The sequence below is a fragment of the Topomyia yanbarensis genome, chromosome 2, assembly GCF_030247195.1.
Source record: "Topomyia yanbarensis strain Yona2022 chromosome 2, ASM3024719v1, whole genome shotgun sequence".
Lineage (NCBI taxonomy): Eukaryota > Metazoa > Arthropoda > Insecta > Diptera > Culicidae > Topomyia > Topomyia yanbarensis.
Window position 1 is genome coordinate 343488084 of NC_080671.1, and position 21670 is coordinate 343509753.

Sequence of the window (21670 nt, forward strand, 5' to 3'; positions counted from 1 at the left end):
ACCGGTAGCTTGAAGTAGGCTACCTGCGTGCCAAGCATCCGCTCCCTTAGACGTACAGAGGTACCAAAATCGTTGCGCCATTCTTGGTGCGTCTAACGCTGCGCACATCCTGTCCCGAGAGGCTTTTGGCCGCCCGCATCGATTTAGGGACTTCGGCATAAAAACCCTCGTCGGTTTTCACCAACAAGGCCTCTCCTCTGTCTTTAACCTTCTTCGCGGGTCGAGGTGCGTTCGACTTCCGCTTGGTTCTACTGACCAGCTGCTATTCGCCATCTTGTGCGGATGGCGCTGGCTGGCTGGTACCTTGTTGATCCTTCGCACCCAGATCCGCACCTTACAAACGACGTTTGGCCTTAGTGGTTGCGCGTCGTTTGGCGTTGCCCCGCACACCTTCACCTGGTGACTGCCTGGGCCGCTTCGCAGTCTTGTCTTCCATCCAACCGATAAAGCGAAATATATCGCCTCTTGTACCATCGTCGCTCCACCGATGAAGGAGAAGGCCTCGGGTTGGATGCCTCTATCGGCCTTCTCTCTTCCCGCCACCCTCTTCATATAGGCTTCCTGTTCTTGTCTTGCGACTCGAACAGCCTGGCGGAGCACCAGCAGGTTCTGTTTTAGTCCCTTACTGATGTTTTGCTTTCCGCTCGTAAACTCGATAATACTATCGAGTTACTTGACTACCGCCCGCATCGCGGGTACTGGTCCGCCAAGCGTGCTGGTAGTGTTATTTCCTACCACCCCTAATTATCCCTCGGTGCTGTTGGTTACAGCCACCGTCGCTCCGCTGTCACCCTCTGTCGGGGGAGACCTCGCCACGCCCCCTTTGGCAAAGGGGTTCACCGCCGTAATCATTTCCTCCTCTTCTACTTTGCTCTCATTTTTATTATTTTTAATTTCATTACTCATAATAGTTCCCACGAGTTGCGCGAGAAAAAGATCCGCCACGCCAGAGCTCGGCATTAATGTGGTAAGGGACGCTTACTGTGGGGGGTTCCCAGGTACCCAACAGGCTCCTTTAACGATCGGACATCTTTTTCACACCCCCCCCCCCCCGATCACTCATCCCTCAGCACGGGTCGCTTCACGCCTTGGAATTGGGGTTATCCCGTTTGGTGGGCTCATACCACCGGAACGGGGGAACGGTAGCGCTATTGTATGCCGGCCACTACACGGACCCCCCTCCCTGTCAGCATATGACCATAATCCCAACTAGTTGATTTTTTGATCTTTCCTATGGTTATTCGTACCCCAGCTGGCACCACGGGGAGGTAGGTATAGGAGTTCCTGAACAAGAGGCTAAGGACCACTGTGGCGAACCACCGGGTCTAGATTTCCCATTTCCCAGTCATTTGCCAGCCAAGGTGGGTGTAGGCATACGTGAATGACGGGGTTTGTATTATCGTGATTGCGCGAGCGTTTGTATGCCTATGTGCGCGTACTTTTTATCGTGTGTCTGTTCGTATGTTGCGTATACTAGCGCGCTTTTCCCGTCTATAAAGCGTTTCTTCAACCGTTTAGTCGTTTACATATTCCCGTGCGCATATGTGTGTCGCTAAGAAAGAAATAGCACAAGAAGAGAAACAACACATTAATTAGACATTCATTCAGCTTCATTTAGATGGACATACGACCAAGCATGCAAAATGCCTACCTTTTCTACGGCTGTAATATTTCTGCCTACATTCTCCTTTCTCATTCGACACTGCTGTCGTTCGCTAGTGCAGGACGCCCAGCGCTGTACGGCAACCTGTGTGCAAAACAGTAACATGACAAAAAATACTGTCCCCAGTACAGCCACCAGATGCGAGCGGTACAGCTTCTCTTTCCTTATATTATCTTTTAAATATTTTCAATCTATTTAATATTTTTAATCACAAACGACGACAATGAATGCGGTTCATTTACACCACGACCGGCATCAACGCTTTCGTGTGCGGGTCTCTCCCTTTGACTATGCAGAGAAAAGTGTACAAAGCGAGAGAGCAAACTTTACTACGCCACACTCTCACCGAGCAGTCGGAGTACAATAGCAGAACAAAAATCTATTTTACTGCTGTACTACTCGGTTTGGCTACCGTTCGGGTAAGAGCAGTAGTGATGCGTCGCTGTAGCGGGCTGTATGGCTTGTGCAAATATAAATATACCGGGAAAAATGTTTACCGGTACCGTTCGCATTCCTGCATATGACTCATACACTACAATTTATTAGTGAAAAATATTAGATACTGTGTCATTCTTGTGCAGGGCGGAAAAAAATAATTGAAATGAAAGGTGATAAATGCAAAACCATGCAGCACATGAAAAAAGAATATTAGTATTGGGAACGCCTCATATGTGGTAGAAACACTAGCTAATGACTGAGCTCTTGTTTGGGCTGGTGAGAGTAGGAAAAAGCATGTAACATAAAAAGCCCCAATATGCCCTCTCGGCCTCCTCGATGCATTACTAGCGAGGCGTATTGCAACCAACATCTTGAAGCAACTTTCTGTTAGAGGTCAATATGAAAAGCTACAATTTTTGCTCAATAGAATATGAATTACTATTTTCCTAATTTACATTTTAAGAGGTTACATACCTTTTTATTTTCAGAAAATCGATTTTTTAAATATTTTATCTGAAAGGACAACTCCTTGAAAATATTTTCCCAAATTTTTATAGAGATCTGAGGAATAGACTGGAAGCTAAAGCGCTTCCAATCGCGCTTCGTCTACCAACAGCAGCGGTAACTTGAAATTTTAAACTGGATTTTCTCGAAATGTCGTTTTTCCAAAAATGAGTCTTCCGTTATCACGATTGCCAATTTTCTTCATTTTTTCTTGACATTTTTCGCACAAAAAAGGTATGTAACCCCTTAAATGGAGATTTACGAAAAAAACTAGGATTAATTATTGATAATTTATAATAAGTTTATTCAAGCTTATAAATGTAATACCGAAGTACTGCATGTTGTAATATATAAAAAACTTGCCACCATGGCTAAAGCGTTATCAGTATAGCGTTACATAGGTGATGAAATTGGATAACGGTGATTGCCGTAAGCGTGAGTGACATTTTAATAAATGTGTTATTTCGCCGCAATATCTAAAGCAAACGACCCCTGTATTGGTCTGAAGTTTGTTCACAGCTTGCTCGTAAATATTACTCATTACAAAACAAACGATCGCTACGGTAAGATCTAAAGTAACGGTGCATTATTTTTAAAGCAAGCTTAGGGCAATTATTAAGAATTTGATTAATTACGACTAATTCAGGACAGTATTGCACCTATATTTGTATTTGTTTTTCATTTGTTTTATGTGTAAGCTAAACCACTCAGTATAATTACGCCAAACATATTTCAAAGTTTTTTGTGCTTCAATCTCATATCGATTCGTCATATGATATAGGGATAATCCCGTATTTAAATCGCATTCCATGAGATCGATAGGATCTTCGTCGGTTTAAATTAAACAGGATTTTCAAAGTCCTATTTTCAGCAAGTAGCTAATCAGCGAGGTCATTCAGAATGCAATCACGTTCATGCAAGACTCATTCATTGTTCTTCACTGTAAACAAATCAAAGCAAATCTGAGTCAAAGACACATTCTAGCATGATTCTGGTATGTATGTCACAGAACGGAAAGCGTTAATCAAACTGTCAGTAATCGGCTGGCGAATTCATTAACGCGAATGGCAAAATCTGACTACAACAGCAATGCCCACCATTACCCGACAGATAGGAAGATGCGGTCGGGGATCGTCAGTCGCTTCCAGTAAACGACAAATGACTAACGAGCTTAACGCCTTTGTTGTTGTATGCAATTTTTGTACGATACTAGCGTGAACCACCGATCTTGAGGCGCACATGATTGTAACCTTGTCATCTTGCAGCATTACGTGTAGTGCAGTAACAGCATTTCTTTGATCAAGGCCCAAGATCATACATATAGCTCACGACAAAACGATACACGAAATGGGACTCGGTGAGCCGGTCTTTCCTTGCGCTAATGATGCTGCCGCCATAGCTTTTGTTGTTGCTTTTTCGGTTGATCTTTCATGTGCCCGCGCGCACTGACATTATTTCGATGTGTTTCGAAGCAGTGTACAATTTTCGGCTGTCGGTTTTATGCCTTCATGCTTTTGTGTGCTTTCTGTAACAGCCATTCACTCTACCATTATTGACTTAAATTAGACTGTGGTTAACGAGTGTATTAATTTTACAGCACAATGAAAACAAACGGCGCGGGGGGTTTTATGGAAGATGCTCTCGTATGTATGTTATTGTTGAAACTAGCACAAATGTCAGTAGGAAAGTGAGTTTGGAAGCGTGTAAATTTGGATATGCTTGGAACAGTGATAATTTGAAAGTTTACTGTCAGTAAAGCATCCTTTGATAGACACAAGAGTAACCGGATTACAGGTATGACAATGTCGGGAGTGTTCAAGGTCTCCTGAAACTATGAAGAAGTAAGCTTCCAGTTGCCTGTCGAACGTATCTTCGATGTAACCAGATAGTAAATCACCGACAGTACATGTGGACCCCCCGACGACGATACGCATGAACGGCAGCTGACGCACCAAGCGGGTCCAGAATTACCACTTTGATCTACATGTCGACAGATGTGTAAGATGGGAAAAATAATCACCTCCGGTGGAGATTGAAGTAGAAGCATCGTCGCCGAGAAAAATATGATAAACACACACATATACGTTTTGTAGGTCGTACATTAGCCGTCGTCTTGGAATTCGATCTTCCAGAACCGTGCAGTAGATTTTATTTCGTTGGTGGCACCCAGGTTTGTGAATTAGTTTTTCATGGCTTGTTTTTTTTGTGCTCCGCGCCACCGCATGAGCAATGAGCATATTTCACTTCCAACGGGGCGTAACGAAATCGATCTACTGTGGAGCTGCCATGCCTATATATAGGAGAGATACTGTTCCGTTGTTAGCTTGCAAAATTTAGGATGAGTTCCAGCCAAATTCACATTTAGTACTGATGCGAAAACAGCGTATGAAATATTGAAAGTTGGTAATACTTTGTTATGACGTGGAATGGCTACTGTCTAAAGCGTAGATTGTACGTTGTGGCTCGATCAGTTCCTAGCTGTTGCGCATTTCACAGGTCATAATCATTTTGGCACGATTAGACTTCCGTTACTACTCGAGTCAACAAACGATCGGCGCCTATTTGCAATCAAGCAAAACTGTGTACACAGTTCGACGTGATGATCATCTGCTTATCCCCCTACACCACTGCCTGTATAACATGAAATATAGGCATATTTCGAATTTTTTTTTGACGCAATATAGAGATGACTGAGATCTTGTTAAAAGAAAATAATAATACTAGTTGTGAAGCTCATAAAACAATTTTTCAAAAGTAATTTTGTCACAAGATTTTCCGGTAGTCGCGTTTTTGATAATGTGTCCACCGCCGGAAATCTTTATCTCGTGTTTTTTAACCTAGAGCTCCCTTTAATGACCATTTCTTTTTTCTACCGTATAAAGGGCTCCAAAACTCTTTGTCCTAAGAGCTGTCAGGATCATGAAACACGAAAAACCTGTTTTTTATATATAACTAAGTTTATTTAGGCCCAAATTCGGTAGCTTAACGAGGCCGATAATTAATTTTTTAAGGTACATCGCACGTGTTAGTGGGGAAGGGAAAGCCATTTTTAGGGGCGGCTTGCTCCCCTCTTATGTTAGTAAAGGAAAAAGGTAGGAAGTGGGATACATATTGTAAAATTTTGTAAAATTGACATTCTCGTTGGCTGGTTGATGATTGTGGGGGATATGCGGGGGAGATGCGCATCAAACGAGTAATGGTTGGAAATGAGCCTTGACATCGTACGAATAATGTCCCGGTTCACATCCAAGCCCTTAAACCAAGCATTCGTTGATACATTCGGGATAATAGAATGTAGCTACCGTCCCAGATGCCCATTGCTCCATGAAGTTTGCCAACTTTCGAGCGTCCTCTGACGAGAGATACTGAAAAATTCATTGAAGCAAATTGGTCTTTCGTAAGTGTCGCCTTCTAATGCGCCCACCTTGGCTAAAGAGTCCGCCTTCTCATTGCCCGCAATAGAACAATGTGACGGGACCCAAACCAAGGTAATCTGGTAAGATTTTTCAGATAAAGCACTCAGATATTCCCGCATTTTCCCCAGGAAATACGGTGAGTGCTTCCCAGGCTTCGCCGCACGGATGGCCTCAATGGAGCTGAGACTGTCCGAAACGATGAAGTAATGGTCTGCGGGCAGGGTCAATGATCCCGAGAGTATACTAAATGGCAGCTAATTCTGCAACGTAAATTGAAGGAGGACATTGAGTTTGAATGGGGCAGCAAGATTTTCGTTGAAGATACCGAAGCCTGTGGACCCGTTGAGAATTGATCCGTCAGTGTAGAACATTTGAACATTTGAGAACGACTTGATGGTATTTATTATAGAAAATATTTGGGACCACTTGTGGGCGAATGTGATCCGGGATTCCACAAGTCTCTTCCTTCATGGATGTGTCGAAAAATACAGTTGGAGCAGAAGTATCTAAGAGATGAGCACGGTTAACGTTATACGAAGATGAATTGATGTTCTGTTCCATGTAATCGAAGTACAAGGACATGAATCGGGTCTGAGAATTAAGCTCGACAAGCCTTTCGAAATTTGCAATCACCAATGGGTTTAAAATATCGCATCGAATGAGCAATCGATACGAGAGGTCCCAAAATCGATTTTTTTAGTGGAAGGACGCCCGCCAGCACTTCTCGTATGGGTCGAGTGCATGCAACCCAAGGCAATACGCAAACAGCGATACTGGATTTTCTCTAGTTTGATGAAATGCATGCTCGCAACGGAGCGAAAGCAGAAACATCCGTACTCCATCACTGATAATATCGTTGTTTGGTACAGCCTGATTTCCGACCAGGAGAAAATAACTGGGCAATAACCCGAGCATACTATTTTTTGGTATTCATACCAAAACGGGAAAATGTACTTTTGCATATAAAATATTTAAAATAATCCATAAAGAATTGTAAAACGATCCATAAAAAAGTTGTCAATGTTCCATAAAACAAAACTGAAAATCCATAAAACAATGTGAATGATCCATAAAAAGGGGTGATTTGATCCATAGATTATGTAAAATTGAACCATAAAATGGTAGCAAAATAGCACTAAAATAGTAGTAAAAGAGCAATTAAAATCAACCAATGCCCCATAAAAATATTGGAAATGTTCCATAAAATGATACATTTTGCGCCATAAATTAACTGACATTGATCCATAGAATATTAACAATGCACAATAAAACACGTCGATATGTTCCATAATATCGACAAAAATGTTCCACGGTATTACAAAATGGAGTAATAAAATGTCAGAAAAAGTTCCATAAATTTGATGAAAATGTTTGCTAAATAATTTTTCTTGGTCCATAGAAGATGTAAAAATGAACATTAGAAATGATTCATATATCGAACGTTAAATAATGGTTCATGGATATTTACAAAACGATCCATAAGAAAAGAAAATGCAAAACGATCCATTAATATGTGCTTATGCACTAGAAAAAATACATTTAATGAATTCATGCGAAATTTTATGGTAAACTGAAAAAATAAGTTGTGCTTAATAATTCTCATAACAGTGACAGTGTTTTAACAAGTGAGCTTATACTGGGAGCTAGTGTGATGCGGCTTGGCCGCATATCCGAGGCCAAGGATCCGAAGCGGCGCAAAGCCGCTGAGGATCCGTTGGACGAGGCATTGATTAATCCGTAGCTGGAATTGCAAGCAAACCTGTGGTCCTCTCGTTTGCCCGGTTTACTTAAACATAGGGGCTATAGCTAGTTAAAAGCCGACTGAGCGGCAGCGAAGTCGGACAGTGCACTAGATAGCGATGTGGCGTAGCCACATTAGTCAGTGTTCGTGTATAAAGTGTCCGTTTTCGCTTCAGATAGTTATTCAGATAGTATTTGCGACTCATGCCAGCCTGTATCAGTGGTCTAATAGCTCTCAGCGCTCTAATTTCATAAATACCCTGACGTTTAAAGAGTTGCCATAATGATTTCAGGTTAGCTAAGGTCAGTTACCTGACTAGTGGGATACGGAAGCTTAAGTTTAACTATAATGTATGCTTTGTTTGTTGTAGTTATATGCAGTGCATGTATGCATAGTTTGTTGTAGTTTGACATTACAACCAAATGTAATAAACTTTATTATTAGTTCGAACAGCAAAAATTTCGCATGAATTCATTAAATTTAATTTTTCTGGTGCATAAGCACATATTAATGGATCGTTTTACATTTTCTTTTCCTATGGATCGTTTTGTAAATATCCATGAACCATTATTTAACGTTCGATATATGAATCATTTCTAATGTTCATTTTTACATCTTCTATGGACCAAGAAAAATTATTTAGCAAACATTTTCATCAAATTTATGGAACTTTTTCTGATATTTTATTGCTCCATTTTGTAATACTGTGGAACATTTTTGTCGATATTATGGAACATATCGACGTGTTTTATTGTACATTGTTAATATTCTATGGATCAATGTCAGTTAATTTATGGCGCAAAATGTATCATTTTATGGAACATTTCCAATATTTTTATGGGGCATTGGTTGAATTTAATTGCTCTTTTATTACTATTTTAGTGCTCTTTTGCGACCATTTTATGGTTCAATTTTACATAATCTATGGATCAAATCACCCCTTTTTATGGATCATTCACACTGTTTTATGGATTTTCAGTTTTGTTTTATGGAACATTGACAACTTTTTTATGGATCGTTTTTCGATTTTTTATGGATCATTTTTGTTGTTTTAGCGGCGCAAACTTAGGGCTGCCTACCAAAACTTAGTATCAATTGATTATTATACCTCATTGAGGTATTAAGCAGGTATTGAAGAAACATTTTTCAATACCTGCTTAATACCTCATTGAGGTATAATACTTTATTTTAGTATTATTTATGTATTCCAGTGATTTTTACAAATACCAAATCAATACCTCATTGAATAACTCCATATAGTGAATTTTGTTATTGGAATGTTGAAAAATGTTTTATTATTGTTCAGGTATTATAATAACTCGTTTCAATATCAAATAGTTATTTGTAGAACATGTCTGTGTTATCTTTTTTGGTATTGTACCTCTTATGTAGAGCTCATTAATACCACATTGTGGTAAACAGTCGTTGGTATTGATACCTAAATTTAGTATTCCGCAGTTATTTTCTTCTGCTCGGGTTAGAGCTCCTTTAGAGTCGAACCAGACCCCGAGATATTTGAATGTTGAAACCTGAGCAATAGTTTTATCCATTAACTGAAGCTGTAGTTTCGCTGGTTCACGCTTCCTTGAAAATACGACTAGCTCAGTTTTCACCGGAACTCGATACCCAGCTGGAGAGCCCAAGCAGACAAATTGTCCAAGGTATTTTGCAGTGGTCCTTGCAAGTCGACGGCCTTGGGACCTGTAATAGAGACCACACCGTCATCTGCAAGTTGCCTTAGCGTGCAGGAATTGACAAGACATTCGTCAATGTCATTCACGTAAAAATTGTAGAGAAGAGGGCTTAGACATGAGCCCTGGGGAAGGGCCATGTAGCTAAATCGTGATGTCGATAAATCACCATGCGAGAAATGCATTTGTTTTTCAGACAACAGGTTTAGCAAAAAGTTATTAAAAATTGGTGAAAGACCATGATGGTGCAACTTCTCATAAAGAATGTTGATAGAAACTGAATCGAAAGCCCCCGTAATATCCTAGAATACTGATGCCATCTGCTCTTTGTTAGCATATGCCATTTGAATTTCTGTTGAGAGCAACGCAAGGCTATCGTTCGTCCCTTTGCCTTTGCGGAAGCCAAATTGTGAATCTGACAGTAAGCCATTGGCTTCGACCCAATTGTCGAGGCGAAACAAGATCATTTTCTCGAATAACTTCCGGATACAGGATAGCATTGCAATCGGTCGATACGAGTTGTGGTCGGAGGCTGGTTTTCCTGGTTTTTGGATGGCGATGATACTCACTTGTCTCCAATCATGTGAGGCAATGTTACCCTCAAGAAACTTATTAAATAAATTCAACAAGCGTCTCTTGGCAGAGTCTGGTAGATTCTTCAACAAGTTGAATTTGATTCTGTCTGGTCCTGGAGCTTTATTGTTACATGATAAGAGAACAAGTGAGAACTCCACCATCGAAAACGGTTTTTCTTTCGCGGTATTGTAAGGCGACGCGGCGCGGTAGATTTTCCGTGCCGGGGCGGAATCCAGACAAACCTGCTTGGCGAAATCGAATATCCAACGGTTTGAATATTCCACGCTCTCGTTAGTACTGTTTCGGTTTCGCATACGTCGGGCCGTGCCCCAAAGAGTGCTCATCGATGTTTCTCTTGTTAACCCGTCGACAAACCGGCGCCAGTAACTGCGTTTCTTGGCTTTCATTGAATTTTTCATTCGCTTTTCTAATATCGCGTACAGTCGATAGCTAGCGACTAACCCGTCGTTCTGAGAGGCTTTATACGCGGCAGCCTTCTCCGCGTACACGTCTAAGCACTCTTTGTCCCACCACGGGTTCGGAGAACGTTTTTGGGTGTCCCCATCGGGTACTCGTTTCGTCTGAGTTTGAATCGCGATATCGAGAATCGAGTTGGACAAAAACTTATGCTCCTCCTCCGGGGAAGTACCTGTGTTGAATCGATAGTTTTTGATATCTCAGCAGCGTAGCACTTCCAATCAATGTTTCGTGTGAGGTCATAGGAAACATTGATTGGTTCCGAAGGTCTTGAACGAGTGGTGATTGCAATAACAATCGGCAGGTCGTTAAAAAAAACCTGTTTTGATCAAAATACGTGCTTCTTTCGTAGTGTTATGAGTTGCTCAATGTTTACATTTCAATGCTCAATACAATTCTCCTAGAATAGTTACAATACTCCAATTGAATGGAAAAAAAAATCGAAATTAATAGTCGTTCGTTATCAGTTTTTTTTCGAGAGTCGTCCTACTGGAGCTGTTGAGCTAGATTCTCGGAAGGGCACCCGTCAGAATCACTCACTACAATTGCGGACGAGACGAGTAATGTCGCCCACTAAAATACTTTTTAATGCCAATTGCAACGGGCCGTGATTCTGACGTTTGTACGTTTGGAATGAGAGAGCTTGTGAGTTCATATGAGAAAATAAGCAATGTATTGTAATTGTATTGTGGTAGTGAGTGTTAGCATGGATCCAATTTAAAATATTGGAATAAAAGAAAAAATAACACGCCGAATAAGAAGAAGTAGAAGCGAAATTGATCGATATTATTTTTGGTACACATGAGTAGTGGAAAAGCAGACTACTAGAAGTACAAAAAACAGACTAATGAATTGGGATAAGAGAACACATGTAAAATGCAATTCCAATACTTGAAATCGCCTTAATGCCAGCAAATGAAACTTATTTACCATTAACGATAACTGCATTCCATTAGAAGTTTTTCATGCTATGCTGGCAATGGATGATTCACGAGCGTCGGTAAATTAATCTTAACTAATTAACTTAATTTATCCAATTCAATCTTCCCGAATGAATCGAATCGAATACACAAATTGGGCACCGGTAAAAAGCGATCAACGAATCCCAGAAAAGATTACCCACTATTCTATCATATACGCCAGTTCGGCACCCATTCCCTGACCTATCTGTCACAAATACTCAGACGAACACATACACAGATAGACATACGACTAGCACATCACAATTGTACGCAAGTACCAAAAACTACAAGTATTACAACACAACAAATAGGGTTCAACTATTATATTTTTAATGCGCCTCTGTGCACGTTGACGACCGACCAATCGACACACAATGACTCCCACTACGAGCCGCGCTCAGTGCTCACGAATACTGCCATTAAGTTGTTGAACAATGTCTGCAAACACAGCCCACAGTCCACAGAAAAAGTCAAGCTACGGTGACCCGCCAATCGGCCACGCCAGTGTGCACATGCTGTTGACTGACCATTAGTTTGGGCTGGTGCGGAGTATGAAAAAAACATGAAAAAGGCCCACAATGTTCTTTAAAACTGATGCTCAAAAATGCTTGCTGATGTTTGCAACACAGGTCGGACTCGATTATCCGGGGATTTCAAAAAAAATCTGAAGGCAGTCTAAACTAGAAAGTTCTATCAGTTTCCAATAATATTTACATATTGGCTACGAAAATATTCAAAAATTTCACTTTCACCATTAACAGAAACTATCCCTGACAGCACTGTTTCAGCGGAACCCAATCAGATTAATTGTGATAACTTTTTTTCTACTCATCATATTTATAACTGTTACTGCTCGAATGAAATATAACAGTCCCAGTTCTTAGCCTTACTTGTTGTTGTAAACTTACGTTGAGTAAACCAAAAATTATAGTCGTTTAAAATCGTGGTTGTATATCAACAACATTGGCATGAATGGGTTAAAGATGCCATTAGAATTCTGAGCAGGAATCAATTGTTGAAGGGGATAATGGAAGAAGAGCAATATTGTGTCAAAGTCCACTGGAACTCAATGCAGGATATTCATCAGAATTTTACACCGGATTTCATTTAAAATAGGAACATGATCATAATCTTCAGCAGAATGCTATTTTGAGCAGGATTCATCAAAATTTAGAGAAAAAAAACATAGAAATACGGATAAGGATTCAATCGAAATTTTGAAATAGATTCAATTGGAATGCTAAGAAAACTTCGATCGGAATCTAAAAAGTGTCCAAACAGAATCCTGAACAGCATGTCATCATTATCCCAAGAGAGTGTCAGAAACCGACCGAGTAAGTATAATGACATTTTATGTGTAAAAAAAAGCCTCTACCGATATGTGTATTACAAGAAAAATGTACTTTTAGTTCAAAACTAAAAAGTTGCATATTTGGCAACACTGCCGTAAAAACTAAAATCATCTCTCTGATTTGTTAAAATTAGGAGTGGTCCCATGGACCGAGGGGTGGTTAAAAATTGAACAATAATTTAGGATATTATATATTGGCTCTAGATGAACCATTTATTCAAAACTGGTTCCAATTCGTGAAGGTCGATTCCAAGTTTTGGTTCATTTGGCCACTTTGCACAGAATAACCCATATATAAGCTTTTTTGAGGCGCGCCAAAATTTGTGAGGAGATTAACCCTAGACCCCCCGAAAAAAAGTTTTGTTCGCTGCAATGATCGATTTTTTTTTGAGAGTTGTCCTACTGGAGCTGTAGAGCTAGGTACTCGGAAGGGCTCCCCGTCAGAATCACATACTACAATTTGCAGACGAGACAGGCAATGTCACCCAATAAAACACTGCATTAGGCCAATTGTAGAGGGCCGTGATTCTGAATGTGATATTCATTGTACGTTTCAGGTATGTGCGGGCGCAGGGACTCGCGATCGCGTGTATCATCGCGAAGGGCTCGAACATTTGTACGTTAACGTGCTCGATCGCGTGTGCGTTTGTATGTCGCGTGTGCTAACGTGTATGTAACTTCGCGTGTATAAATTCTATTTCATAACCGTGTGCCTTTCGCACATTCACGTGTGTTCTAGAATGATCGCGCGCGGGCCGTGAATCTGATACTTAATTTTTTTGTGTACGGTTCAGATTCCAGAAGAAAGTGGGTTTTTCCATATCATTAGAGTTCCCAATCATGTCGCCGTAGAACGCGTGGTCTAGTGGATATGAACTTTATTTTTTTTATTGGTCCAACTGAATGTATGGACCTAAATTGCTAGAATGAAGGCTAAAGATTTCCAAACGTGACCTATTCATGATCGCGCGCGTTTGCGGGTTCGCGTTTGAGACCGCGTTTGTAACTTCGTAAGTACTAAAACGTTTACACAATTGCCGGAGTGTTATCAAGTTTACGCGATCGCGGGCATAGGTGTACGTAGATGATCGCGAAGGGCTTAAGCGTTCGTATGTTGACGTGTTTGTCGCGTGTGCTCGCGTGTATGTGACTTCGCGTGTATAAATTCGATTTTGAAACCCTGCGGCCATTCATATATTCGCGGACCGTCATTCTGATCTTTAGTTTTCGGTGTACGGATCACATTCTGACAGGGAGATAGTTACCCCATATCACTATAGTTCCCGTCATGTCGCCATGGAACGTTTTGTCTAGTGGATATGGGAGTTATTTTTAAATTTTATTATTTTTTTTAATAATTAACAAGGACCTATATTGTTGGTACCGAGGATAGAGACTTCCGGACGATCCCGATTCATGACGGCGCGAGCGCGGGAGTTTGTAGGTTGACGCTTGAGATCGCGTTGGTAAGTTTATGAGTGCTGAGATTTTTACCTTATCACCGGGGTGTAATCATGTTTGCGAGTTTCGAGTGTGTTCTTGAATGGTCGCGCAAACCGTGAGTCTGATATTAAATTTTCGGTGCGCGGTTAGAATTCTGGCAGAGAGTGGGATCGTTTATATCGATAGGGTTCCCGGTCATGTCGCCATGAGACGTGTTGTCTAATAGGTATGAGCGTATTTTCTTAATTGGTCCAGCTCAAGGTATGGACCTAGGCTTCTAGGATCAAGGATAGACTTCCGGACGTGATCGATTCGTAATCGCGTGCGCGAGGGCATTTTTGTAGGTTCCCGCTTGAGACCGCGTTTGAGAATGTGTGAGTGTTAAGACGTTCATTATCCCCATCTTTGCTAACCCAGCTGAAGGCGGGTGTAGAATGGCAGTATAGGACTCGAAAAGAAGAAATAAAGGACAACATATGCGAGACGTAATAGATTAGATAGGTACAGGATATAGCTGAATTCATGGTCATCACATGAAAGACATACATTAGTACTTCAAACTCTACCAATACGTGAATAGCCCACCACCACACATAGCACATCCTTTCTCAATTATCTATTTGTTACTGGTTGTTTGCCGGCTATGAGAGGGTAAATAGAGGAAAGGTATAGAACAGAAAAAAGGCTCATATCAGCCCTCCCGGCCTCCTCGATACACCACTATCGGGGCGTATTGCTATCAACATCTTGAAGCGGATTTCTTATATTTTTTGAGGTCGCTAGACGTGCATTGAAAAATGCCTAAAACTCTGTAAATAATATGTTAATACAAATATGCATGATGTTAAAATAAGACATGTGTAATATTCTACTTGCAGTTTGATTCAATTGAGTCTGAAAGTACATCTCAATTTTTCTAAAACCTGGCGACGTCTGATGGCAGCGAATAGTCGTTGTTCACAGCAATGTTGCCCTTTTATGTTAAATTAACTCGGAGAAGTCATCAGAGGAATATGACGCATAAGACCGAAAATAAATAAAATGAAATGAAATAAAGCGTAGAGTTAGTACTGTTATTGAATATTAATTGAACCACACACATGTACCATGCAATTAAACTACTTGGAATCGTCTAAATGCCAGAAAATGTTATATATTTACCATTAACGACAATTGCATTCCGTTAGAAGTTTCTCATGCTATGCTGGACGGGAATGGATGATTGACGTGCGTCGGTAAATTAATCGTACCTTCATTTATCCAATCCGAATGAATCGAATCAAATGCACGAATTGAACACCAGTAAAAAGTGACCAACAAATCCCAAGAAGGATCACCCACTATTTCATCATATAAGCCAGTTCTGCATCCATTCCCTGGTCCATATGTCACAAATACTCAGACGCCCACATGCACAGATAGACACACGACTAGCACACAATTGTACACTAGTACCAAAAACTACAATTATTACAACACAACACAACTAATAGGGTTCTACTGTTATTTTTTTAAATCGACACACAATGACTTCCACTGCGAGCCGTGCTCACAAAGACTGCCGTTAAGCTGTTGAACAACATCTGCAAACACAGCCCACAGAAAAAGTCAATCCACGGGGACCCGCTAATCGGCCACGCCAGTGTGCACAGGCTCTTAGTTGACTGTTAGTTTGGGCTGGTGCAGAGTATGAAAACATACAAAACATGAAAAAGGCCCATAAGCCCTCTCGGTCTCCTCGATGCACCACTATCGAGGCGTAATGCAATGACCATCTTAAAGCAGGTGTCTGCTTAAATATGCTTGAAGATGTTTGCGATACCGTCAAACCCGTCAACCTAGGAGAGGGCCCCCGAAAAAAAGTTTTGTTCGTTGCAATGATCGAATTAGTACTATAATCCGACATTCTAGTTGAAATTTGAATCTTTTTCGAAACACCCGGATAATCGAATCATTTTCCCCGGATAATCGAATCACGGATAATCGAATCACGGATAATCGAATCTCCGGATAATCGAGTCCGATCTGTACCATTAAACCCGTCATTCTAGGGAGGGGATATCTTTATTTTTATTTTTGCATATTTTACATCTTAAACTCAAGAAGGGTTTTACTCAAATTTGACTTGGTTCGTCTGCTAGAGCCCATCAAAGGGATTTTCATATAAGGAAAACAAAATCAGGCCAAAAAGCTAACAAATACGAGGATAGACAAAATCGACGGCTAATAAAATTTCGATAAAAAATATGAGTTTATCCGTTTCTCCACATCTACAAATCGCCTGCCAGATCAGAAATGTTAGAGCAAATTTTGACTTTCTCTTCTCTCGTACAACTGTGGTACGGTAAACTTGGACTTGACGCTGATATATCCCTATCCATGGATATATCCTTGACGTAACACGATTTGATGAGCAACTGCGTATAAAGTTTCGTGAGTCGGGGGCTCTGTTTTTCTGCTCATTCTTTAGAAGTGTGTAGTCCTGAATACCTTGCATGTTTAGCACTAGCAAGAACTGTTATATTCGGTTAGCTCTTTAATACTTTGAACTCTTGAGTATTCATAGCCTTTCTTGACACTTGACACATATTTTTAGGATTTTTAGTTTCTATTGCCCTAATTTTGGAATTGGTTTCACTAGGAACTTTTCAAAATTTCATTCAGTTTTTAGTGACTATCTCAAGTCATTAGAAATGCATTAGTTTTTTTAAGCTCTATCCCGAAACAAATTCTTGGCCTGCTCAATGACTAAGCAGAATTTCGATATTCTCAAATAGCAATTTTGTAGTGGTTTAAAATACAGTTACATGGCATATCTAATTCAATTTACCCTGCACAACAGCGACGAGATGGTAGAAAAAAATTATTTGAAAGAAACAAATGAAAATGTGGAATCGCTGTCCAGCGTTCGTTGTGTTTGAGAGATGAATTCTACGTTCGATATTTTTCGGCGCAATGGAGAATCGGATAGATCCATTCACAACGAATATACATAGGGGTGCCAATTTTCACCATACTAAGCAGGGTGCCTCACTAATTAATTAATTTCTCGGCCTACAATCAATGGAATGCGTAAAAATTGACATCAACAGCTTTGTCTAATTGTTAAGAGCCAATATTATAACACAAATGCGTTGAAAAACAGTGAATTTTTTGCGCTTGAGCGCAACGAAAACTCGAATCGAGTGCCCCTATTGTTGCGCTACCATTTGACTCAATGCGTTGAACAAAGATGGCAGACATTGCTCTAACCAACGGCTTCAAATGGGTAGGATGATAATAGAAACATAACGAAAATGGGCTCATCACCCTATGTACAAACATACTGACATCGGAAGACTGATCATACACCGCGAATGTCGGAACAAGGACCAGCTAAAGTAATGTTCAGCAGAGAACTTGGAAGAAAATGTAAATAGTGGATGCTTCACTCAAATATGGAGCAGAAAGAATTTGAATGAAATAGAGCGAATGACCCATCAAAGTTAAATGAATGAACATTACAATACAATTTGAATGATAGATAAGAACGTACTCCGTCAATTTGCGGATATCAACATAGAACGGGACGAGAAAGGTATTCACAAAAAGAAGTGATAAGAAAAATAATAGTACGGTTTGAAATGGACAACCTGTAAGCCTGCCAATCCACGATATCACAAATTCATCCGCTGAGTAGTACCCATAGTAAAAACATCACCACTACCATCGATCTTGAACCAAATTCATCCCATAAGCTGTTGCGCGATCTCTTCCCGGTACTATTTATTCAAATTTCAAGGGGCGAGTATATTGCTAGTCATTCACTTGTCCGGAGGAGCACATGTAGGTCGTAGGAGTGGGAGCAAGATTTACTGCTTCGATCAAGTGCGCTGGAGCATTCGCCAGTCTGACCGTGGGTTTTCTGTGACCATCGTTCACTAGTCAGCAACCCAGCAATCAACTGCGAAGATGGAGGACACGATCAACCTTTCTTCTATTCCAAGTTTCCATTGGTCGGGTTTGGCATCGGCACAGCGTAAACGTGCTTGCTTGTCGATTGCAGGTCAGGAATAACGGGTCCATTTAGCAATCATCTTTTTCGGAGAGTTTCGTCTTTCGAGGAAAAGCGTACATATCGCAAAACAAACCGAAAGAAGTGTGTATATTTTTGCGACGATGACTGTGTATAGAGGAAGATCAAACAACGTGCCTTTTGCTGGGGTAGTGATTGCTTTGTTATGCCCTCTTAGGTTGTGAATTTTTGCGTCTGTTGACTGGCCAGGCAGTTTCATCAGGCCTCAAAGTGTTTGTGCACTCCTCTCAATCGTATATTAAAATTGATTTGCAACCGTCAATTTACCGTTCCTATGGCATTTGGTTCCATTCGTTGAAAAGTACTTTTGATAATGGGAAGATCCTTTCTTGCCCATCGACTGGCCCGTGTCCATTTCGAGGCTAGAATTTAGCTATAGTAAAACCAGAATTGAGAGCGCTTGCATTACTAGTTGTGAAATGAGTTGTTAGGCTGAAGTTTTATCAAGCAAGAAAGTTATTCTCTTTGTTCTCCATGCACTACATTTTGTTTGTTCAGTAAACCTTTGATGTCATGAGCATGGAAGAATTGTTTTGGTGACAATAGACTCTAACCAGATTCAGAGCGAGGACAAAGTGATGTTTTTCATTAAAATCGAATTTTTTTGTTATCGTGAATTTATTCTCGGCAGTACCGACTAGAAACCGAAAAGTAATCAAAGAAAGACTGTTCTCTCATTCGTGTTGCAAGAAACGTCAACTGGTAGTTTTGTTGTGATTGATGAATATAACAAAAGACATTCAGATGCTGTTAAATTTGGGAATTGCGGTATTTTTAGTTTAAAAATTGGACTAAACCAAAAGTGGCAGTTTTATCTTCATGTATACACTAGCGAATGCGCATAGACCATGAATCGTTGATTCGACATTGTTTTACTGAACCGCTTTTTAGGTGGACCTCCGTTAGGTAGACTTAAATTCAGCACCGAATCACTGTAGTAAAGCGACAGGCACAAAAGTGAGTGGTATCTCTTCTTCCCAGATTTAAGCCTTTTGAATTCATATGACCACAACTCCAATGTTGATTAAACCAACGTATATGTATACTATAGTTAACCAAAAAGTATATACGTATTGTAACTACTAGCTATAAAAAGAAAATTTGAAGCATGGTTAACACTTGGTTTAAGAATATAACCGATACTTGATTATATAACATGCTGAAAGTGCATCCGAATGTAACACGGTGCAGTACCACGTGTAAACGGAAACGCTATTAGACTGATACTTGGCCAAATGATAAACAATCACTTACCAGAAACCTGAACGAATATCGAATCTCCAGTAAATTAGTCCTGATGGATCAGAAATATGTTAGCCCGACATATCGTTGCTTTCACTAGTTTGTGCTATCAATACCATTGCCCAAAACCGATTAAACTAAAGCTTATAAGAATTCTGTACAGATAGCGATTACTACTTGACCGAGATTTGATCTGAAACACCAGGCACCTTTTGCTTTCATAGGATCACACCGACTCAACTTTTTTTAGCTCTTCGCCACTTTACCACGTTGAAATTATGCAAATTCGATTATGCTGATTTGAATATTCATGAACACTTCACCACTGCATAGGCAAAGGCACAACACACCCACACGGGATCTCTACACTCCGCTGCTGCGATTTCCTCTGCTACATCCGCAAGCAGAGCGGCACCGATTCTACAGCTCCGCGCCACACCACACACGCACGGACAGCAGCGAAGAATAAAAGAACTACTTTACTAAATCCACATCACACTATTGTATCGTTCAATAAATTGAAAGCATCAGACAACTCCATCCAACTCGTCGCTGATCGTCTCGTTTGTTCACTTTCTCTCCAGCATCCCAGGGCAATCACCGACCAATCAGCGTCGTCTGTTTTTGTTATTCTTCGTTTCTATGGCAGGCGCTTTTGTTGTGGTCTTTTTTGCGGTTAGAACACGACCGTGCCAGTTACAGGGGATAGAAACAACGGAACGGGTAAGGATCGAATGATCTTCATTTTGTTATCGCCACGTCCTAGCCACAAAAACGATCGATGTGAAATCAACGACAATCGCACGTACGGGTTGTAATAAGCACTAGTAAATAAGCTTTTTCGCTCTATGTTAGTTTAAATATATTGCTCCCCAACCGGTTTGTGGCAAAACTAGAAAAACGCGAAACTCCACCGTAAAATCGACATCCGAACACAAGGAAGGAAACCACACGAATGAAGTGAAATGTGTGGAACGTTGGATCGAAAATTGCTACGGGCTCCCCCGACCATGCAGAAAAGAAGTTTAACCAATCTCGCCTCGCGATGTTGTGTTTGATCGCGTGAACATGCATATGGTGAAGTGAAGAGAGAGCATGATTTGAAATTCGAGCGCTCTCCTGATGATACTCTGCGGTACATACACGGTTAAATAAAACAACCTGCAGAATAAGTTCTTTTAACTTACTTTTGAGTTGTGCGTCGCTTTCGCACTTATTAGTGTTGTCAAAAACAAAAAGAGAGATTCGACTCAGTCGAGGTCTTCCGTGGAGGAAGGTACTTTTGAGTTGTTTGGGGTGAACTCAAAATTAGGTAAATTCAACTTAAATTTGAGTATCAAAAACCTATCAATGAGTTGTAATTTTTGCCGTGGTTAAATGGAAACTACCTTCAACACGGTTTACCTAATTTTAAGTTCCCCCACGATACCACGAGATTGAGTCAAAGGAACTCAATTTTAGGTAGTTTTTCGTTTCCGTGTACGAATTTAATTAAACGAATGGCTGCGTTCTGGACTGCGTTATTCGGTTAGCTGTCAAACCAATGAACCAATATAATGTGGAAAAGGTAGCGCCGAAAGCTACACGGTTAAATAAACCTGCAGAAAAGTTGTTTTAACTTACTTTTGAGTTGTGCTTCGCTTTCGCACTTATTAGTGTTGTCAAAAACAAAAAGAGAGATTCGACTCAGTCGAGGCCTTCCGTGGAGGAAGGTACTTTTGAGTTGTTTGGGTTGAACTCAAAATTAGGTAAATTCAACTTAAATTTGAGTATAAAAAACCTATCAATGAGTTGTAATTTTTGCCGTGGTTAAATGGAAACTACCTTCAACACGGTTTACCTAATTTTAAATTCCCCCACGATACCACGAGATTGAGTCAAAGGAACTCAATTTTAGGTAGTTTTTCGTTTCCGTGTATTAGTGCCCCTTACACGTTCAATATTTTTGTGTGCATTTCAAATGCACATCGTTAATTTATTTTTTTTCCATTACACGTTTAATTGACTTATTTGACGTCTAGGACACCAACACAGTTGCAATGTGTATAGACAACATACATATAACGCTATGTTTTCAATTCGCCATCTGAT

The 21670-nt window shown here is 40.4% G+C and overlaps 1 protein-coding gene across 1 annotated transcript in view; it reads right to left on the bottom strand.

Moving 5' to 3' along the window:
• LOC131684124 (CDC42 small effector protein homolog) overlaps nt 1–20639 on the bottom strand; it is a 91058-nt gene extending 70419 nt beyond the window's left edge. Inside the window, exon 1 of the mRNA XM_058966694.1 lies at nt 19592–20639. The gene's annotated coding sequence lies outside the window, so the exon portion shown is untranslated. The remainder of the gene's footprint in view (nt 1–19591) is intronic.
• Between the last annotated feature and the right edge of the window lie 1031 nt (nt 20640–21670).